This window comes from Bison bison, unplaced genomic scaffold (assembly GCF_000754665.1).
Source record: "Bison bison bison isolate TAMUID 2011002044 unplaced genomic scaffold, Bison_UMD1.0 scf7180017864461, whole genome shotgun sequence".
NCBI classification, from domain to species: domain Eukaryota; kingdom Metazoa; phylum Chordata; class Mammalia; order Artiodactyla; family Bovidae; genus Bison; species Bison bison.
In genome coordinates, this window is record NW_011495023.1 from 9,545,689 (window position 1) to 9,568,971 (window position 23,283).

Sequence of the window (23,283 nt, forward strand, 5' to 3'; positions counted from 1 at the left end):
GACAGGTATATTGTCATCCTGCTTATTTAACTTCTATGCAGAGTACATCATGAGAAACGCTGGGCTGGAAGAAGCACAAGCTGGAATCAAGATTGCCGGGAGAAATATCAATAACCTCAAATATACAGATGATATCACCCTTATGGCAGAAAGTGAAGAGGAACTAAAAAGCCTCTTGATGAAAGTGAAAGAGGAGAGTGAGAAAAAGTTGGCTTAAAGCTCAACATTCAGAAAACGAAGATCATGGCATCTGGTCCCATCACTTCATGGGAAATAGATGGGGAAACAGTGGAAACAGTGTCAGACTTCATTTTTGGGGGGCTCCAAAATCACTGCAGATGTTGACTTCAGCCATGAAATTAAAAGACACTTATTCCTTGGAAGAAAAGTTATGACCAACCTAGATAGCATACTGAAAAGCAGAGACATTATTTTGCCAACAAATGTCCGTCTAGTCAAGTCTATGGTTTTTCCTGTGGTCATGTATGGATGTGAGAGTTGGACTGTGAAGAAGGCTGAGCGCCGAAGAATTGATGCTTTTGAAGTGTGGTGTTGGAGAAGACTCTTGAGAGTCCCTTGGACTGCAAGGAGATCCAACCAGTCCATTCTGAATGAGATCAGCCCTGGGTGTTCATTGGAAGGACTGATGCTGAAGCTGAAACTCCAATACTTTGGCCACCTCATGTGAAGAGTTGACTCATTGGAAAAGACTCTGATGCTGGGAGGGATTGGGGGCAGGAGGAGAAGGGGACGCCAGAGGATGAGATGGCTGGTTGGCATCACCGACTCAATGGACATGAGTCTGAGTGAAGTCTGGGAGTTGGTGATGGACAGGGAGGCCTGGCATGCTGTGATTCATGGGGTTGCAAAGAGTCGGACATGACTGAGCAACTGAACTGAACTGAACTGACTAGTAGCCCTACCTTTTGAGATGAAAATGAGGTAAGGATGCCAGAGATAATTATTCCATGTACAGGCAGCAACCTCAAGAAAAAGGGTAGGCTGTGACCTCTTGACCAATAAACTGACTTCCCTGGCCCAGTAGAGCATTCCAGTTTTCTATGCAGACTCTGTGAAAAGAATGCTAATTTGCCTGTTTCCATTTCTGAATCTCTTCCCGAGGAAATTTTAATGCAAAATCTAGGTAACTAGATCACCTTGAAAGAAGGGATCTTCCCCAGAAATGAACTCATGAGGAGATAGCAAAGGGAAATGCAGGTTCGACTCACCAGTGGCAATACATCTTAAAAGCTATGCTGTTTTTGCAGAAGAGCTGAAAATTGGCAGTTTCATCTGGGTCCTGGATATTTGGCACGAGAATGTTTCTTGAGGTCCCTGGGCTCCTTTCTCCCAGTCCCTGAGTATCTGAGTCTACATTTACCTTCACGGGTAAATGTCCTGTCCCGGACCTCTCTTAATATGGACTTATAGGGTTCATTCCCTGGGATCCCTGGCTGGCAGTTTTTTTTCCCCTTAGATTTGAGCAGTGGGAGACACTTGCCAGAAGTCAAAGACCAAAGGAAAGAAGGAGATCTGGGATGACGTCCCTCTTCCTTTCTCCTTTGTCTGTGTCCCTGAGTGATCGGAATTCTTCTGGGTGTCTGCACTACAGACTGATGCCAGGGCTTCAGTAGCACACCCCCATTTTCCTGTCCCTTCAGCTCTACTGGTATTAACAATTTCAAGTCTGGATATCTCAGTATTCCTGGCCGCAGCTCTCCGTGTAACTCCCTCATTAAAGTACTTTTATTTAAAACACCTGTGTTGGGTTTCTTCCCATTCGCCTATAATCTTTCTTGAATTTGTGTCCTTTCCATAGCATTAGCTCTGAAATCATATGCAATTGGTTTTACTGTTGCAACACTTTCAGAATCATGTTAAATAATGCTATCAGAGCAGAAATAATCTTGGTAGCATTTTTACATAAGAGTTAAGCAATGGATGCATTTTTTTGGTAATTGGAGAAAGAACTCCAAAGACCAATTAAAGCCAAAAACAAACCAAACGAAACTCTCTCAGTAGCTGAGAACATGCTTAGCCATGGTTTCTTGAAAAAGTCCTTGTAAGTGTCCAGTGACAGGAGAAGTGTACCTTGCAAGCAACTATGCCACATGTAAAGTTTTACAAGCTAAATCCAAACGAGCTCTTTTCCTGGTTTATAAAAAGACAAACTGTGTGACCTTTTGGATTTATGCTCTTTTTTTTTTTTCATCTCCTTTAGTCTAGCCTTTCCCTTTAGTCTAGGGTTCTATTTTAATAGAACACATTGCTAAAATGTACACTGTTATTACTGAATAGAATTATATAACAATTTTATATAAATATGTCTATGATTATTTAATTAAGATGTTAAAATTTTAATATTTTATTTTAAAATACATATGTAAATATTTGCAATAAAGAGAAATAGAATTAGAAAAATATGGGCAGAGTGTCCTGGAGGATAGACTGAAAGAAAGAAAAAAAACAAAACTCAAAGCAAACAGAATGTGAGTCTTTGGCCAGAAAAGCAAAGAGAAGAGAGAATGATTAGGTTTTAGGGTAAGACAACTCACTCTCTTTCCTCAATAAAATCAGTAGAAATTTAATGGTGCTGAATCGTGGGTTTTAAAAAGCTGATTTAATGGCCTGAAATGAAAGAACAGGTCATGGATTCTTGGGAGGTGGCGACAATAGCTGTTAGCAGATCAAAAATCCAGGAGATGAATTGATTGCAACAAAGAGGGCAATTCCATAGCAATGTGGGGCATACTGACAAGGCCGTTTTAAACCATCAGTTTTGACATTACTGTATGAAAATGACCCCATCAAGGTATAAAGCTACATTTTAAAGTTATAACCCTGCCACTTCACCTACCCACACCCACCAAGATTATGCACCTTTTTATTCATTTTTGTATTGTTACAACTATTGCTTTCTTTTAGTTTAACTACATTTTATTCATTTTAAAGATATTTAAAGCTATTTTTATTACCAATACTGAATTATGTAACACAATCATAATATAATACTTTAACTTATAATCAGAAAAGACAATAAAGATATTTTTTACAACCCAAATTGAGTAACATACCACTGATTGTTTTACAACAACCTGTGTCTAAAGTGAGAAACTACATTGACTTGCTATAACCTGTTTGAAATGTCCCACCATGGGACTTCCTCGCTGGTCCAGTGGTTAAGAATGCACCTTCCAATGCAGGGGACACAGGTTCAATCCCTAGACAGGGAACTAAGATTCCTTGTCCTGAGGGGCACTAAGCCTGTGCGCCACAGCTAGAAAGCCCAGGCACAGCAACTACTGCACCCTTGTATTCTAGAGCCTGTGCTCCGCAACAAGAGAAGCGCTCTTGCCTAGAGAAAGCCTTCAGTGAAGATCCACTATGGTCAATGATTAAAAAAAATATTAAATGTTATGTTTGCTGTTAGATAATAAATTGTGACAAGATATGGAAAATTTGCATAACTTACTAAAACCAATATTTTCCAAAAGACTGATGATCACAAAAATCATTCATGATTAAAGAACCACTGAAAATGCAAGATAGGCAAGTAAGCTTTAAAGAGGATGAAAAGTTCATGGATATGGTTTCAGAGTCTGCATTTCAATTACTTTTTAAGAAGTTAATACTTGTTGGTTCTAATGAACTGACTCATTGGAAAAGACCTTGATGCTGGGAAAGATTGAAGGCAGGAGAAGAAGTGGATGACAGAGGATGAGATGGTTGGATGGCATCACTGACTTGATGGACATGAGTTTGAGCAAGTTTCAGGAGTTGGTGATGGACAGGGAAGCCTGGTGTGCTACAGTCCATGGGGTTGCAAAGAGTCAGATACGACTGAGCAACTGAACTGACTGAACTGACTTGTTGGTTACACTGAAAATAAAGAGGAATATCCACAATTATCCACAAATATGACTAAAATAATATTCTCTTTTCCATTAACAACAAAAAATATCTTTTGGAGTTCATAGATTTTAATATATTTATTGAGATATAGTACATAGTCCATAAAATTCACCTTTTTAACATGTATAGTTTAGGGATTTAAGTATATTAACAGATACTGAAACTGCTATCACTGATATCACCATCAATTTTAGAAAATTTTCATTATCTCAAAAAGAAAACCCTATTCTTCAGCTACCTTTTGCCATGCTTCATCTTCCCAGCTCTCCACAACCACAAATTAAATTTTTCTCTCAATAGGTTTGCCCATTCTGGAAATTTCTTTTTAATGGAATCATGTGACGTGTGGGGTTTTGTAACTGGCTTCTTTCACTAAAACAATGTTTTGAAGATTCATCCATGTTGGACTTCCCTGGTGGAAGCAGTGGAAAAGAATGTGCCTGCCAACTAAGTGACACGGGTTCGATCCCTTGCCTGGGATGATCTCATATGTGGAGGGGCAGCTAAGCCCAAGTGCCACAACTACTGAAGCCCTCACGCCTAAAGCCTGTGCTCTGCAACAGGTGAAGCCACTGCAGTGAGAAGCCCATAGCACTGCAATGAAGAGTAGCCTCCACCCCCCACCACAACTAGAGAAAGCCCGAGCAAAGCAACAAAGGCTCAGCGCAGGCAAAAATAAATAAATAAAATAAAATAAAACAACAACCTGCTTTCTAAAAAAAGAAGGATTCATCCATGTTACAGTATATACCAGTACCTTGTTACTTCTCACAGTCAAACGATATTCCGTTTTATGGCTAGACACGTGGTGTTTATCCATTAATCCATTGATGGCCTTCAGATTGTTTCAACCTTCAGGCTGCTTTGAACAATGCTGCTGTGAAGATGGGTGCGCCAGTTTTTGCAAGGACATACTTTATTTCTCTTGGGTCTACATCTCAGAGTGACATTGCTATGGCAACCCACTCCAGTACTCTTGCCTGGAAAATCCCTCGGACAGAGGAGCCTGGTAGGCTGCAGTCCATGTGGTCGCTGAGGGTTGGACACGACTGAGCGACTTCACTTTCATGCATTGGAGAAGGCAATGGCAACCCACTCCAGTGTTCTTGCCTGGAGAAACCCAGGGACGGCGGGGCCTGGTGGGCTGCCGTCTATGGGGTCGCACAGAGTCGGACACGACTGAAGCGACTTAGCAGCAGCAGCAGCAACATTAGCTTTAAGCTTAACCACCTGAGGAACAGCCAGACTAGTTTTCAATGTGGCTCCACCATTTTAAATTCCACCGTGAGTGTGTAAAGGATTTCTCCACATCCTTTATAACATTTGTTATTATTTGACATTTTGATTATAGCTCTCCAATGAGGATAAAATAGCATATTATTGTTGCTTTGATTTGTATTTGATGATTAGTGATGTGGAACACTGACCTCCTCCCAGTCACCCATCACTGCAACCTCTATTGCTTGTAAGACGGTCCTGAGGCTTGAACTTCTCAGCTCTTTGTTTCAAAAGAGGTCAGTTCTTTGCGAAGAGAATATAAGCTGTTCCAGGGTCTCCTTCTCCTTTCAGGCAGAATCGCTGTGCCATGGCTCCAGGGCTGGGAACCAGACAGTGCATGCATCACCCTGTATCACACCATAACTAGTACTCAGTGCAGGACACAGGGTAATAGCCTCAGGTCTTGAGGGCTTCTCGCTGAGTGTGGAACCTCCATCTTTACAGCTGAGACAAGGGAAATTAAGACTTATGTGTGGGGACTTTCCTGATGGGCCAGTGGTTAAGATTTTGTCTTCCAATGCAGGCAGTATGGGTTCGATCCCAGGTCAGGGAGCTAAGATCCTACATGCCTTGGGGCCACAAAACCAAAACATAAAAACAGAAGCAATATCATAACAAATTCAATAAAGACTTTAAAAATGGCCCATATCACTCTGCTCAACATTATGTGGCAGCCTGGAAGGGAGGAGAGTTTAGGGGAGGATGGATATGTGTATATATATGACTGAGTCCCTTTGCTGTCCACCTGAAACTATCACAACATTGTTTATCAGTTATACTCCAGTACAAAGTAAAAAGTTTAAAAAAAATGGTCCACACCAAAAAATAAAAAAAAATCTTAAAAGAAGACTCATGTGTGTATATACATACAAGTATAAAATTTTAAATATATTAATAATTTACATATAACCATGAAATAATGTAATAATTTGTCTTGTTTTATATATATCCATATATTTAATAATTTTGACCAGTTTTGCTGGGGAGTGGGTCTCACACTGTGCCAGAAGTGGAATCTCATTTGCAAAGTGGATTTGCCTCCAGATGGGTTATAAGTCCTATTCTCGAAAACCAAAGATGTTTTTTATACATGAACTATGTTATTGAGAGAGAAGTTATTGCAGATTTCTTGTGCAACCCAATGGCATTGCTCTAGCTTCTTCCTTCTAGTTATGTATTATTGAATATAAGGGAGAAATCCGAGAAGTCGTGATGTGGCGCTTTCAAAATATAAGCGATTTTTCAGAAAAAAAAAAAAAAACAGAGAGTTTGTTCAGAGCAGGTGGTGGTCTCTTTTGGGGGTGAGAGTCTGTGGCTGAATTTGACTCCCAGTGACCTGTAGTTTGTCCAACCTCTGACCCACTCCTTGATTCACTCACACCTCTTGGCTGATGCCCACATAATTTGTTTTATTTTTTAGTGATTTAAATTTTTTTTTTATTGGAGTATAGTTGCTTTACAGTGTCATGTTAGTTTCTACTTTATAGCAAAGTGAATCAGCTATATGTATACGTACATCCCCTCTTTTTTGGATTTCCTTCCCATTCAGGTCACCACTGAGCACTGAGTAGAGTATCCTGAGCTATACAGTAGGTTCTCGTTAGTTATGTATTTTATACATAGTATCAATAGTGTACATATGTCTACCCCAATCTCCCAATTCATCACATATCCCCATTTTTCCCCTGGTGTCCATGCATTTGTTCTCTACATCTATGTCTCTATTTCTGCTTTGTAAATAAGAACATTTTTATCAATTTTTTCAGATTCCACATATATGCATTAAAATATATATTTTTTCCTCTTTCTGACTTAATTCACTCTGTATGACAGTCACTAGGTCCATCCACATCTCTGCAGATGACCCAGTTTTGTTCTTTTTTATGGCAGAGTATGCCTCAGATATGCAGATGACACCGCCCTTATGGCAGAAAGTGAAAAGGAACTAAAAAGCCTCTTGATGAAAGTGAAAGTGGAGGGTGAAAAAGTTGGCTTAAAGCTCAACATTCAGAAAACGAAGATCATGGCATCCAGTCCCATCACTTCATGGGAAATAGATGGGGAAACAGTGGAAACAGTGTCAGACTTTATTTTTCTGGGCTCCAAAATCACTGCAGATGGTGACTGCAGCCATGAAATTAAAAGACGCTTACTCCTCAGAAGGAAAGTTATGTCCAACCTAGATAGCATATTCAAAAGCAGAGACATTACTTTGCCAACAAAGGTCCGTCCAGTCAAGGCTATGGTTTTTCCTGTGGTCATGTATGGATGTGAGAGTTGGACTGTGAAGAAGGCTGAGCGCCGAAGAATTGATGCTTTTGAACTGTGGTATTGGAGAAGACTCTTGATGGTCCCTTGGACTGCGAGGAGATCCAACCAGTCCATTTTGAAGGAGATCAGCCCTGGGATATTTTTTTGGAAGGAATGATGCTAAAGCTGAAACTCCAGTATTTTGGCCACCTCATGTGCAGAGTTGACTCATTGGAAAAGACTCTGATGCTGGGAGGGATTGGGGGCAGGAGGAGAAGGGGACGACAGAGGATGAGATGGCTGGATGGCATCACTGACTCGATGGACGTGAGTCTGGGTGAACTCCGGGAGTTTGTGATGGACAGGGAGGCCTGGCGTGCTGCGATTCATGGGGTCGCAAAGAGTCAGATACGACTGAGCGACTGAACTGAACTGAACTGAACTGAATGTTCCATAGTATATATGTGCCACATCTTCTTTATCCATTCCTCTGTCAATGGACATTTAGGTTGCTTCCATGTTCTTGCTATCTCAGAGACCTCTGATGCTCACTTACAGGCTGTAAGACTGAAATGGGTAAGGAATGCTCAAGTATATATGCAACTAACATAAAAGCTTATCTTACAACATTTTATTATTTTTAAGTTGGGTCAAAATGTCTGTAATCAAAATACCCTATGGCAGTGTCAAAGAACCTGATATTGAAATGACTGCAGTAGGAACACAAGGTCAGAAAAGTTACAAGCATGTTCCACAGAGAGGATATTTTTGACAGCCTCTAGATTTCAGTGGCTTAGGTGAGGGAGAGGAAGGATTGAGAAATGCATGCCAATGAGATGGTCAGTGTACCTCGTGAAGAGGACTAACTTCAGGGAAGTCTGGGGAAAATGAGAAAACAGGCATGTGTCTCCAGCATCACACACTGAGATGAGATGTGATGTGCTGAGATGAGATGACTTTCATGAGCTAAGTCACTCAGGAATTCTTGGTCATTCTTTGCAGTCCACACTAAATATTAGAAGATGTAGTACTTGGATTTCTGTTAATAAGGTCTTTCTGTGTAACTTCTTACATATTTTAAATATTTCCAGGAGTGGTAGAAAAGATGAATATAACATATGCCATGGTGGTATTTCACATGAGTACCTGCTGTGGAAACTTCCTGAAAAAACAGAATGGAGTAAAAAAATGTTACTCTATTTACTTTTTCTGCAAAAATAAATAAATAAAATAATAAAATACCACTCCATAAAATATAAGCCCACATCAAATTAAAATAGAACTGATGTTAACTCCTGAGAATTACTGAATAAATCTAGAAGTACAAGGGTTAGACCATGCCTGCTTTCAATAAATTCCAGTAAGCTCTGCGCCTACTTATGTCGGATGATGTTCAGCAACATTTTATCACTTAAGCATGTAGAGTCTCTCAGCTTTCCAGCACTAAGCAAAAGTAAATACTTAGAATTAAGTGAGTGTTTTCTTGGAGGTTTTAACTCTATACAATAGAGGGGGTAGATACACAGTATTCTTGCTATAGTTAGAGATGCATCCATGTGTGTTTAGAGAAAGTGGTTTTTCTCAAACATAGCCCACAAATCAAGATAGAAAAACTCCCAATTTATTGTTCAATGTGTACATGTACACACCCACTTGTATGTATACACAGATGCATACATATATACACACACACGTATATACCTTATACATATGTGTACATGTTTGCTAGCAAAAGGCAAACAGTATATATTAAGTGACTATTAGTTACTTTACAGCTAAAATATTCCTATACTTTTTTCCATTATGGTTTGTACCCCTCAGGACCCAAAGGTACTGTATAGAAAGTTTATCCACACCTTCCCCTCTGCAGTTATAACAGTGGCTCAATCAAGTTAAAGGCTGACAATGTGAGAATAAAGGAGAGAGTTGAAAAGGGCTGTAATTCATTCAAAATTCATTTGTCAAATTGGAATATCTTGAGCTGGCATGTGGTTCTTTCAAAAAATAGCATCATGTTAGGAATCATTTTAATTTTTGATTCGTGATACAGTAGCAAACATTCTCCTCTTGCTATTCTCTCAATGGTCATTTGTGAATATATTTTTATTTTTAAATAATGTATTGTGCAGCATAGACTTCATTAGGAAGGACATTCAGAGGGGGTTTTTGAGGAGAATAAAGTAAATTCCGAATAAGACCAGATGTTTTCCCAGGAGTCTTGCATTCCTAACCACAGGCCAGATTTGAGTGTTAGGTCTCAAAAACTAAACACACTAGGCTTAATGCAAATTAAATGAGAATGAGAAAAGTAATTATCCGGGACTTACAATGGCCAAGGAAAGAAACGCGATGACCGTCCTTCATACAAGGAGGTGCTGCGGCTCTGCAATTCTCAAGGTACGTTCCTTGGAGATATTTTTCTTGGGTTGTAGTTGTGAGGAGCTGTGCAGAGCTAGCTATGTCTTGGGCTTCCTGTCCCGTTATTCCTAAAGGTACACTTGAGAAAACAGCTGGATGGGCTTAAAGAATAACTTCCTTCACAAAAACTTGCCTGACAGAAGATGTGGTTTAATACATCCCCAGAAATCAGCCCTGGCCTGTGTGCTGAAAATAGTCCTGCTAGGTGGGAGGCAGGTAGAGGCCAGGCTGATAAAATGTAGGGCAGTCTCGGTCCAGCACGTCGTGCAGTGGGCCGAAAAGATTTTCTGCTGTCCTTTCTCTTCTGGATTTTTTTGTTTGTTTGTTTCCATAGGAATTTGGCAGGGAAGGGAGACGGAGGACAGGGCAGCTGATGATTTACGGCTTTTGCTTAAGGTTGATTCATTTATTTATCTGAGCAAGTCCTGATCTCACATCCTGAAAATTTACTGCACAGTTGAACAGGGTGGGGGATAACCCAGGGCACTGGTGGGAACCCATCATCGTAATGCTGAAATCTAAGTCTTGGTCTAATTCCCATGTAAATCAAGCTTGCTCTGACATTGTTTTTGTGCTGTGGGAGACCTGATTTTGTTTGGGTTATATCTGAGCTGACTGTATCATAAGAACAAGCCCATCTATGACAAGATTAAACTTCATCTCCAAGAAGATATACAGAATTTTAAAGCTGGGAACAGTATCTGGTTTAAGTTCCTGATTTTATGCACAGGAAGGTAAGTGACTTGCCCAAGGTCACACAGCCTGTTTGCGTCTCTCCCCAGAAAACACAAGAAATTTTACAGGTGACCTTTTCACCAGACCATGAAAAGGACCCGTTCTGAAAGCTAAGATTTCTTTGGCTTCAGTTCTGGTTTGGTCAGTTTTTTTCTTGAACAACCCTGGACACTACAACAAGCTTCCTTGAATCTTTCAGCAGCCACGCATGACAGGAGGTGCAGATTTCAAAGGGCAGAGCTCTGGGAACCATCTTCTGATAATGCAGAAATCACAACACACAACATAATTTTCCAGAAAATATTCAGTTTAGCTGCAAACATAGCATGCAAGTCATCTAAGTTCACTGTGGAAGAGATACACTCCTAAAAGGAACTTGTAGGTGCATAGTGAATGAGTCACCAGAAAAAGCAATGGTACACCTTTCTATTTCTCTTCTGAAACCTCTTCCTCAGTGATTATAAAGAGTTTGAGCCAGGGGAAAATGTGTGGAAAAGTCTTCTCCACTTGCTCTATATCAAACTAGTATTTATACAAAGCAGCTTTCTACGTATCTGACTCCTTCTTACCACTTGAGATTACCAAGACTCAAGACTGAAATGAAGAGGGGTGCTTCCCTGGTGGTCCAGGTTAAGAATCCGCCTGCTGATGCAGAAGGTACAGATTTGATACCTGGTCCAGTGGTTTAGAATCCGTCTAGTGGTTAAGATCCCACATGCCTCAGGACAACCTAAGCCTGTGCACAACTGCTGAGCACCCGCTCTAGAGCCTGTGCTTCACAACTACTGAGCCTGAGCACCTAGAGCCCACAGCAAGAGACACAACCGCAATAAGAAACCCATGCATTGCATCTAGAGAAAGCCCTCATGCAGCAACAAAGACCCAGTACAACTAAAATAAATTAAAACGAACAAACAAAAAAGACTGAAGTGAGCGGAATTTCATTTCCAGACTAAGAGAATCTTTGAGCAGGAAGGTACATTAAAGATCATCCTGACATCTCTACTGGGAAGCTGAGTGACACAGTTATGAAGCCACTTGTCCAGGATGAAGAACTAGGATTAGATTTTCTACAGTTCAGCCTATGTCGCTTCTACCATACCCGTGTCTTCCTTAGTTGCTAGCGTCCTGGTGAAATAGCGATATCATGAGTATGGGCTTCCCTGATAGCTCCATTGGTAAAGAATCTGCCTGCAATGCAGGAGACCCTGGTTCGATTCCTGGATCAGGAAGATCCACTGAAGAAGGGATAGGCTACCCACTCCAGTATTCTTGGGCTTCCCTTGTGGCTCAGCTGGTAAAGAAATCACCTGCAATGCAGGAGACCTGGGTTCTGTCCCTGGGTTGGGAAGATCCTTTGGAGAAGGGAAAGGCTGCCCACTCCAGTATTCTGGCCTAGAGAATTCGATGGACTGTATAGTCCACGAGGTCACAAAGAGCTGGACATGACTGAGCGACTTTCACTTTCTTTCAGGAAGCTCCATTGACATGGGCTTTTTGGATACAACCAGTAAGTCTGTGTTCACATATGCTTTCAAAACTGAAAACCCATCTTGTTGCTCCTATAAAAGAGAAAACTATGGTAATAATTTATACCAATTTGGTATTAAGGTAAGGAAGACAATGATTGTGTCTCATAAATACACATCCAAAGAAGAGTGGAGAAACATAAAACCTTCAGGGTGACCCAAGTTTAAATAAGAGAATTAAATTTACATTCTGGCCTTTTAGGACTTTCCCACTGGACTTGGACACTGAATATGTGCAGAAAGCCCTTCAACGCAGGATATAGGGGTGGGACCCTGAACCCATCTTGTCCTAATCCTTATCACACTGATGAGGAGGAGGATGCGAAGAGATTGTGACAAGCTGAGGGCACACAGCCATGTAGTGGTTTAGAGGCAAAGCCCATTGATTCAAACTTCAGGATGTCCACCCAGCAGTCTGCCCACATGTGATGCTCCTTCTCTGGTCAACTATCCCAAGATTCTCAAAAGTGTGACCCACCTGAGTATCTAGACATGGACATTTTCTTCCTGGACTCAAAGCGCTGGGGCACAGCCACATTGTTGGAAGATAAATCTGAAAGCTGAAATCTGTGAGTTGGAGTGTTCTAAACAGAAGTTCCAGACTGACTGTGCCCAGATTCAGTCAAACTGTCCTTCCAGAGAAACCCCAACTTCTAAGTAATAGTGCATGTGTTTAATGGCTGTACAGAACTTAGATTCCTCCAAGGAGAATCTGAATCTCAGTAGATATCTGGACCAAACTACAATCTTTGCCTAATTTAAACTTTCATTTAAAGTTTTTCTGTGAAATATGAATTTGTGAATGGGAGTTGATAGCAAGAAGCTAGGGAGTTTGGGGATGTTGAATGAGCTGTCACATTACCATAACCTGATTTAGAGCCCCAGAAGGCAATTGTGACTGGAATTTTCTGAGCTGAAATGATGATGGGAGAGTTATACATAGAGAGGTTATGACAGACTCAGCCTCTGGAGTGACTGTAAGGGCAACGGATTGTGACTGGAGGTGAAATTCACGGGTATGTAAAGGAATGCTTTCAGGGAAGGACATTACTGAGGCAAAGAGAGAGAGTTAAATTTGGAATTTTAAGGGCATAGAAAATTTCAGTGGGTGCATTGAATCATAAATCAGGAATTAAAAAAATACAGTCACACGTCAGTCATCGCGGTGAAGCAGCCGAGGCGTTGATTTAAATGATACCATCTTAGAACTATTTTAGAAGTAAAAGCTTCAATTTCCAGTTCCATGGGCAATCTTTGGCCAAGACTTCACATTTCCAAACTAAGGGAGAAACAGTCTGACCACCAGTGAGTAGATGTCTTGTAATTGAACTATTTGAGGCAACAGCTCAGAAACCTTCCTGGTGAACAGGGAAATATTTGCTGTGAGCTTTATAATCTCCCTCGCTTTAATCCTTCACTGTACTTCTGAGGGGGCTTCCTGGGTGGCTCAGTGGTAAAGAATCCGCCTGCCAGTGCAGGAGACACAGGAGATACGGGTTTGATCCCTGGGTGGGGAAGATCCCCTGGAGAAGAAAATGGCAACCCACTCTAATATTCTTGCCTGGAGAATCCCTGGGTAGAGGAGCCTGGCAGGCTAGGCTATTACTTCTCACCTCTTCTCCTCGGAAGGGTCACTGATTCTGTTTGGAGAGGTTGCCCTTGGGCTATGCTAAGATCACTGGATCATCTTTATGGGACAAATGCAGTTCAGAGATTTTGACTGAGGACTCAGGCATATGGAGATGTGATATTGGCTCTATTCAAACTCTTTTCTATGTACTTTTCCACTTATTTACTACTTTAGGCCTCAAGATTTCTCTCTCAGGATATTAGCTCCCACTTAGAAATAGTTTAAATAATTTGCCCCAGGATGGCACAGGTAGAATGGGGTAGGCCTGGGGCTTGAACCCATGCCATTCTTCTGCCTAGCTCCTAAGTACACAGAGATCTATTCCCAGGTTTCCGGGAATTCTTTCATCTCCACCCAGTTCCTATATTCTGATGGAGCATCTTTGTACCTTCCTTCAGGCATGAGTGTCATGATTCCAATCACCTTTGTCTTGTTCTCCCACATGTAAATCATGCCCTGGAAATATTGATTTTACTCCAGACACTTCCTAATTCCTAAGCGTGGTTTCTGAGCTACTGCTTCAGATAGTTCAGTTGACAAAAGATCTACCATCGCCCAATGCTCAGCCTTCTCTTGTTGAATTCAAAGACCAGATCCAAGGCTGATCAAGGAAAGAGAAGATTTAAGCTTTGCCTGCCCCACCACCAAAGATCTAAAATTGTATTGTTTGATTAACATCTCAGTAACCTGACTGAATGTGACATTTTAAAATTCATAATGAATGATTTAATGTTCCTTCTGTGTGTTTTCCTGATTCCAAAATTATCAAAAGGTGCCAAGTTTAATTCTTCATGTTTTGGTCCCAGAATTATTCCTTTATTGTCAACTCTATGGTCAAAAGAAACCCTTGGAAAAATAAAAACTATAAACCCAATAAAAAGGAGGGGAAACACAAATCCAGTAAGATATTAAACAGATTCAAGTCCTGACTGTTCATTTTAAACCAAAAAAAAAAAAAAAAGATTAGGCTTCCTGTAGTTGCTTTTGACTGACCTTTTTTTGGTAGCCAGAGTCAAAGACAGTCCATGGGCTCCTGTGTTGTCTGATCTCACAAATAAGTACACACAACTATGTCATTGAGCAGGCCATTTTGATTAGGCTTTAGTCGTTCACATTTATTAATTCTGTCCAAATATTTACTGCATTCTTAGTATGGCCAGTGCAGGAGAGTCTCTGCTTGAAGAGTTTGTAGCCCAGCAGTACCACAAGTCAATACCAACCACAATGTAAGGTAACGGTTGAGAAGATTACAAAGAAGGAATTCTTTCTACAGTCTATATCAGTTTATTTATGTAAAAAACTAAAGTATATTAATTACTCAGCTTACGAACAACTGTATCTTAATAGCTCAATTGCAAATTAGCTGTTTGAAACCCTCAATATATTTTCTTCGATCATAGAAATTGCAGCTGAATGACATGTTTCTCTTCAATGGTCTTGACATTTAAGTCCTGGTGGGCATGAAGAGGAAAATGGTAAGAAAACAAAAAGAAAGGTAAGAAAGAGAATGCAGAAACACGTAACAGTGGCAGTAATGTGGTCTGACTCTGATCCTGAGCAGGTTTCTGTGTCTCTCTGAGTCTCAGTTTCCTCACTGTGCAAGAGAGAATATTTCCTAAGTCTTGTAAGCAAACAGCATCTGGTGTCGTCCAGTCCTGTTTCTTGAGCAGGAACTTTCTGCAGCTGCTCCATTTTCCAGTGCTCTAATTTACAGACATCTCCACATCTCTATCTCCATCAGCCAAAGGGAGCCCATTCCCTCAAATTATCTTTCACCCAAATTACCCGCCTTTCCTTTCCAGCTATTCAAAGCTCTGATTAACTCAGCCTTGTTGCTCTCAGCTGGCTGTTAGGACAAAAAACAATCTGTTTGAATCAACCCACACAAATGCAGGAAGGGCTTGACAGTCTCTGAACTCTCCTAGAGTTAGTGGCATTTAAAAAAAATTGCTTATTATCCCACAAGCATGTCTCAGTGAGGTGATTTCAGCCAGCCAGCCAAAGTGAAGTCAAAACTCCAGGCACAGTGGGGGAAAGATATTTTTGGGCTGGTGAAGGTCAGCTCGTTCTGTGCACCTGTCCCTGGTCAGCTCCATGCTGAATTTCCTTTTTTCAGTCTCATTCCTTTCTTTACTTCTGAACCTCCAATTTCTCTAAAGCTTTCTGCCTGCCTGGATGGCTTTTTTGGCAATAGCACCAGGGGGTCCAAAGGTGAGGAGACCAGGGAGGAAGGGGCGTTTGCACACGCTGTTGATATTTCTGAGTCTTTTATAGGTAGGGGGTGTCTCTCCTAGCACATCGGTTACCCTTTATGAATCTGAAATAATAGCTCTGGGATTGTTGAGATGTGAGTTTGGAGGGCGATATTCATTGGCCGTGAAAGTACAAATTCATGGAACCTCTAAAGACTCTCTCTTAGGTTTCATAAGACTATTGACTTACCAATATTTTTACCAAACTGCAAACCTTTTATGTTTGAACTGGCCTAGATCTTGGAGATTTCTTTGGTCCAGCTCCTCATTGTAATTTTTTTCAAGAATTTTTGTTTTAATCTGGACCATTTTTAAAGTCTTTATTGAACAGTTAAAATATAGATTCTGTTTTATGTTTTGTTTTTTTTTTTTTTGGCTGCAAGGCATGTGGAATCTTAGCTCTCTGACCAGGGATCGAACCCACACCCTCTGCATTGGACAGTGAAATCTTAACCACTGGACAGCTAGGGAAGTCTCCCTAGTTCCTTATTTTAAAGACAAGGAAGCCAAATCACAGAGAGATAAACATGTAATTGCTTCTGCATTATATCCTTTGTGTCTTCTCAGAGTTGTGGGAAATGACAGAGGTGAGGTCTGTCCATAGTAATCAGTTGAAAACAGGTCTCTCTGCATCCCCCACATGTTAAGCTTTAGAAAGAAGCTGATGCGTAAAGGAAAGCAGAAGACCTGACCTATGGCAAGTTGTCTGTGGTGTGAGATGAGGCAGTGTGAAGGGAAACTTCGATATTTCATGCTCAGACGTTAATTAGAGGACATCACTCAGCTCCCTGCCCATGGTTGGAAGTACTGGTTGGGAATGGTCAAAATGGCACTAGAGCAACCCATGGTCTGGGGAGCTCACCCTATTATGTACAGGGCTGGGACTGATGCATCATGCCACAACCCCTGATGTTCCCTGCTCATAATTAAGGACAAAAATTGTAGTTTCATTTTAAAAAAGGTTAAAATTGACCTTGACTCTTTAACTCACAGAGTAGTTGGGAGTATCAACAAGGTCATCTATGTAAACGCAGTTCATAAACTGAAAGTGTACATAAGCGCAAGATGTAATAAAATTTAAAGAAAGAAAGAAAAAGTCAAAGAAACATAAGTCAAGTCAAAGTCAAGAAAACATAAGTCAAAGCTGGAGAGAAAATAAATCCAAGATTTATTTGGATTTGGTCAGCTCTTCCTCTGCTGACCATCTTACCCATGGCTTTTTACCACATCTTTCCTCCATCAGAATTGATCAAGTTTTCCTTCAGGCTGGCACAAATCTCATGATGTCAATCCACTGGTAGAGGTTCATTTTTCTTTTAATGGCTGGGATTTAAATGCACTGCTGGGAGTGGGGGTTTGGGGAGTGTGAAGGGTCAGGATCAAAGCTCAGTGGATATCTAGTTATCATGGCTCCTTCACATTGCTCAGAAAAGTGAAGGTCAGTGGGCAAATGCTCTAGTGCCTGCTGGGGATATCTGACCCTAACCACCTAACATGGTGAAAAAATTACATTAATATTTGTATTGTACCCCCAGCAAAAACAGTTATAGTCAGCCAAATGTCAGTGTGACTGAAGCTTGCGGTCATCATAGTGATGTGAGGCAAGTTCTTATAGAGCCTGGAGCCTTTCTCTAAATGTTGTAATTATATTACATCATTATTGATCTTCCATGGAAAATGCCATGTCATTTCTCCTAGTTAACGCTTAAATTTCTACTTCTCTCTAGCTTGGAATATGAATTTAATCAAACACTAATTGTTGCAAAGAAATTCAAGAAAAAAATAATTTTCAAGGTTTTGTCCCTTGGCATATTAGTACTTGATTCTTGCTATCCAAATTTCACATATAAACAATAATTTCTTTATTACTTGAAATTTCTCCATTATTAGAGATATATTTCTTCCATTGTTAAATGGATGACATTATTAGATGTATTGATTAACTTCTCCATTATTCGGTGTATGACCTGGCAGGAAGGAGAAGACCCTGAGAATTTCATGTGGGGTGTTCATTGTCTCAACTGGGAAGGGCTTAGACCACCTCCCTCTTATTTCAGTGGACTGCTCTCCTCAAGGGGCTGAGACGAGGATCTTCCACAGGCCCCTAAGGGGAGGAGGAGGGCTGGAGCACCACTGGTACCTTCCCGGGAGTGCCGTGCATTTCACATTTGCTATCTATCTTCTTCATCTTGCTTTGATGTAGTTTTTGGCCTTCGTGTGTGTTTGTAAACCATTTCAAATCTTTCTCATGAAAAGTGCCCGTGGAAAATGACCTCCTAAGATTTTTCCAGGGAAAATTGGATTTGTTCACCGTTTCGCTCTTTCTACTTCCTAGTATTATGTTATTTGAGGATAATTCTTTGACACTTTGAGAATTTACATCCATCGTGCTTTGTTAGTTTCAAGGAGTTTATGCTTGGAGAATGTGATCATCTTCTAGGACTATTTCACCAAAATCTCATCCTCATATTACTTAGTTATTAATACTGTTTACATTTTTGATGGAAGTAAATACTTTCTGGATGTAAAACTTCAATGGGGGAGATTAATCTCCATAGAGCAATGGTGATAATGCACTCTCCCTTAAAACTCTTATGCCAGACACGTGTGTTATTTGTCAAAATCCAGGCTATTTGAACTGTGGCTAGGCACCATGAAAAACAAACAGGCATAAAGCCCTCAAAGAGAACGGGTTGTAGAACATAGACTTGAATACTGCCAACATTAACTAGGAAGTCCTCCAAAGTTCATGATTTCTAAATGGAAGTAATGTGGCTCCCTTTGAAAAGAGCTTCAAAACATCAAATACTTAATCTTATTTTTTAAGAATTGGTCTGTAAACATGATGATTCTCAGCCCTCTCATTATTTTTGCTTCCATGTGGTCAGTAACAGAAGAGAGTCTTATTACTCAGGATATTTTGAAATTTCAGTTTCAAAACCTTCTGAGAAACAGGCATGGTGATAGCAGATGAAAACAGAGGGCTTTATTGTTGTGAATCGTTTAAAAAGTATTTTCTTTTAATGATAAGAAGGATTTGATCCTGTGTTCGATCTAAAGTTGGGTCCTCATGCTAAAAATCGATGGAAGACGTTAGGTCTTACATGGAAAGGTGGGCCCCACCTCTACATCTTACATCCAAGTTGCACCTCTTTCCACTGATGCCATGCAGGCATGCTAAGTTGCTTTGGTCATGTCTGACTCTTTGCGACCCCATGGACTGTTACCTGCCAGGCTCCTCTGTCCATGGGATTCTCCAGGCAAGAATACTGGAGTAGGTTGCCATGCCTTCCTTCAAGTGACCTCCCCTACCCAGGGATGGAACCTGTGTCTCCTGCATTGTGGGTGGATTCCTTACTGCTGAACCACTGGGAAGCTTCTTTCTACTGAGGGGGCCCCACAAACAGAGCAAGGGCGAGGAGGTCTGTTAGAAGAGAGTGACTTACCTATAACTCACCAACCCCCCTTGCCCACAATGCAGTCTGTCTACAGACCTGTTGATTCTGCTTCCAAAGCCTCTCTTAAGTTGCTCTGTCCACCCCGCTCCAAGTCATCTGCCAAGTTCAAGCTCCCCACCGTCCCATTCAATCTGCCTGCCCTCCGAGGAGACAGCTCCATGGTCCCCTGTGGACCAGAACCAGGCAGTCTCCATCCTGAGGTCTGAGAGATGGAGGAGAGGTACTCACTAGAGATGATTCGCCCTCCCATCCCCACCACTCCCCTCCCGTGACATCTAAGCGCTCTGGTTGCGCATGGGACAGGATATCACATCCTCAGTGGCTGTAGCCAGGCTTGTCCTGTCTCTCTGCCTCCTGTATCCCAGCCCTGCTCCTCCTGTCCCACAAACGAGCCCTTCTGGTTGGGGCCCTTGAGGTCTGTGGCCCAGGGTAAAGAAGAGGAAAGAGGAGGAAGAAAGTGAAAACAACTATTTGAATAAACACTCCATGAGCTAGTGGACCACACACAGTAAAAACTAGAACGTGAACAAAAATATCCTTTCTCGATTTCCACAGAATTTACCTGTTCATCTCGTCAGGGCAGACTGGGTAAGTTAGTCACGATGTGTTTATAATTTGCACAGTTTGGAAACAGGGCAGCTGTGTGGAAAAGGACCTTCGTGACTGAAGGAGAGACTTTTGACTGGGTTCCTGTGTCTAATGTGTTGCTCTAAATTCCTGACCCGGTTTCATAAATCTTCCTTGTCACAGGGACACAACTATCCATTTTTCACTTTAGGTGGCACTCTCAATATCCTGCTCACTGTTTTTAATGCATGCTAAGTCAGGCTAGTTGTTACAAGCCCGGAATTGTGAATCGATCAGTCACTGACCAATTAAACTTTGTTTCTTTAAAAGGTGACCACATCCAGTATTTTTATTTGTGGATCATGCCATTGGGATGATTAATTGGTTGGAAGCAGGAAACCCGGGTCTCACTGTGAAACTGCACTTGCCCGGCAAGCGCGCTGTGTCTTGTGTAGGTTTGATGTTTGCAACGACTTTTCAGGGAGCAGAAGGAAATGACATGTAGACTCAAGCCCTGATCCCAGCCTCAGTTATTGCTTTAACAAAAAGATTAGACATGTCTGCTTCTGTGCATCACTACCCCAGTATCACAACCATTTGTTTTATCTTCTAATTGTTTTATCTTTTGAGGTATGCTTATCTCAGATTGCTGTGCAGTGCTGTCAGCAACTCCTGGGAGGAACTGAGACTCACACCTGCCTCTTTCTGAGCATCTGCTGCCATGTTTTATATCTAGCTGAATCTCGATTAATGTTTTATGGCTGAAATAATGGTTACCTTGTAAAAATATCTACTCAGCATAGACACTTGCTGGTCTTCATGTGCTAGGCCCCGGGTGTCAGAGTCGGAGAGAATCTCAAAAGGGGGATTTAAATAAAGTTTGTTTCTCAATGATCTTATTTTTGGTATTTGATTTTAGGTTTTAGAGTTTATGACAGAAGTCCTAAGGATTAGTTTCAAATCATCCTGAGAGTTGAGAGCTGGAGGGGGCCTTCGGTGATTAGGTCAAGTTTACAGATTCAGAGCTGCGGGACCTGGGAGGGTGAGTCTGGTCCCATGGCCCAGAGCTTGCTGATGTCCAGAAGATTAAGAACTTGGAACCATCACTTCCTTTCTGGGGCTCTTGAGTTACATGGGAAATAAAAGTGAACCGAGCTGAGTCTCTCTCTTCTCATTTTAGTCCTGGCTCCATGGTGGCTTTTTACTGGAGATAGCTAGAAATATATTTTCAGCTTTGATTGGATTTTAAAAGGATACTAATTAAAACCTTAGATATATGACAAAGTCTCTGGGGGGTAGGGACCTTTATGTCAGTGTATGAATTCAGAGATCAGGAGCCTGTTTGTTCTAACATGCCATGTGAAAGAGCCACTGGATCCAACCTGCCTCCTACCTGTGGAGAATAGGAGAGGATACATCTGAAGGAAATATTGAGCTTTGGAAATTAACTTCATTATCCATAATAGGAACAAGGTTACTTATTTGGTACAGTTGGCAATTTAATTCTGTAATTTCTCTCTTTTGCTTCTATCAAAACCAAAAGCCTTTACTAAACAGTTCTTCTGAGGCTTCTGACCACTGCCCTGACTTCCCCACAAGAGCTAGTACTGTTTCCTCAGTAAGACTTGGCAGGTGAGGATGTCTGTCCCCCTGACATGAGTCTTTCTTTGTTTCTTAAATTATTTTGATTGTTTTAGTGTGGCTGACATTGGCAAATGTAAAGCACATTTAGAACTGAGAACTTCTCCCTCCTTAATTTCTTGGTCAGATTTTAGTGTCGAAAAATTCGGAAATGACCTGAAATAATAGATCAGTACGTGGATTCCATGACCTGTGGCAAATATCACCTTCAAAATAAAATGTTAAAAAAATTCTCAGTATGTGTATTTTCCTTTCAACAAACTCTTTATAATCGTAGGTTGGTGTTCGTTTCCATATTTCCTGTCTGCTTTTTGCTACCCTATTTAGAATTCTAGGTTTTAACCTCCCTGTAAGAAATTCTCCAGAGTTCTTTCTGGAAGAACCATGGAAGGGATATGAACACTGGCTTAAATTTCTTCTTTTCTGGGGTTACCGGATTTTTTTCCTACTGTTATCTCTTTGGCAAAATTCAAGCGCTGGGCTAAATTTTCATTATTATTCAAAAAGGATTTTTTTTAATTGATAAAAGCCTAACTTGCCCTCCACAAAATGAGTTTTGCTAATTAAAAGGCTCTGATTCTTAGTCAATGTTAACACCTGTCGAATACCAACCAAACATCTTAGTGCTAAACCCAGGTGGTGGCATATCGGTTGATTGCAGAAATTCTTTATGAGGCATAAACAAGAAGGCAAAAATTAATTATTGCTTACTGGATTTGAATGAATAATTACTCTAGTTTCCATCAGCATCAAATGAGAATGATTTTCAAAGTCAAGCTGTCCAAGAAAGAGTCTCAGTGGTTTGGGGGCAATGATTTTGTAAGAATGTAGAAGGATGCATATTTTTAACATCCATCATTCTACCCATGCCTAAAATTGTGAATATTACTGCTTAAGGCACCAGCCTTTATCTTCTCTGAGAGATAATATTCAGAGGAATAGTAAAAGAGTGGCACATGGGACTTAGAACATTTTCTGAGCCATCCTTCTGACATCTTTATGAACACTTCATCCATATATTTATGTGCGTATTTTATTTATTCTATGTATTTATAGCTCTGCTTATTTCACAAAGGATTTGCTCAAGAATTATTTCAGCATATAATAAAAAATAAAGAGGGACTTCCCTGGTGGTCCAGTGGTTAAGACTTCCTGCTTCCACTGCAGGGAGCAAAGGCTTCATCTCTTGTGGGGAACTAAGATCCCACATGCTGCATGGTGTGGTCAAAAAGAAAAATAAGAAAAGATATGAGAGTGTGAAAAATACTTTAAAAAATAAAGAAATATGGTACGTATGTTTTTTTAACTTGGAAAACATTTGCATTCATTTTTACTTTCCCACATCACCAGTCATGGATATGAGTAGCTAAATTTTCTACCCATCAGAAAAATACAACACTCTTGAGTGATGATGTTGTCCTATGGAGAATTCTCAATCTTTGGTTTGACATATGTATTTTAAACTTGAATTTTTTAAGGGAAGAAACATCTGTACTTGCTATTATGTTGGGTAAACCCAACCAATAACTATGAAAATAGGTAATTATTAAGCATAACCCTGGAATGATTGTAAAATACATCTGGGTATTCTTTGCACACTACCTTCAAAACAA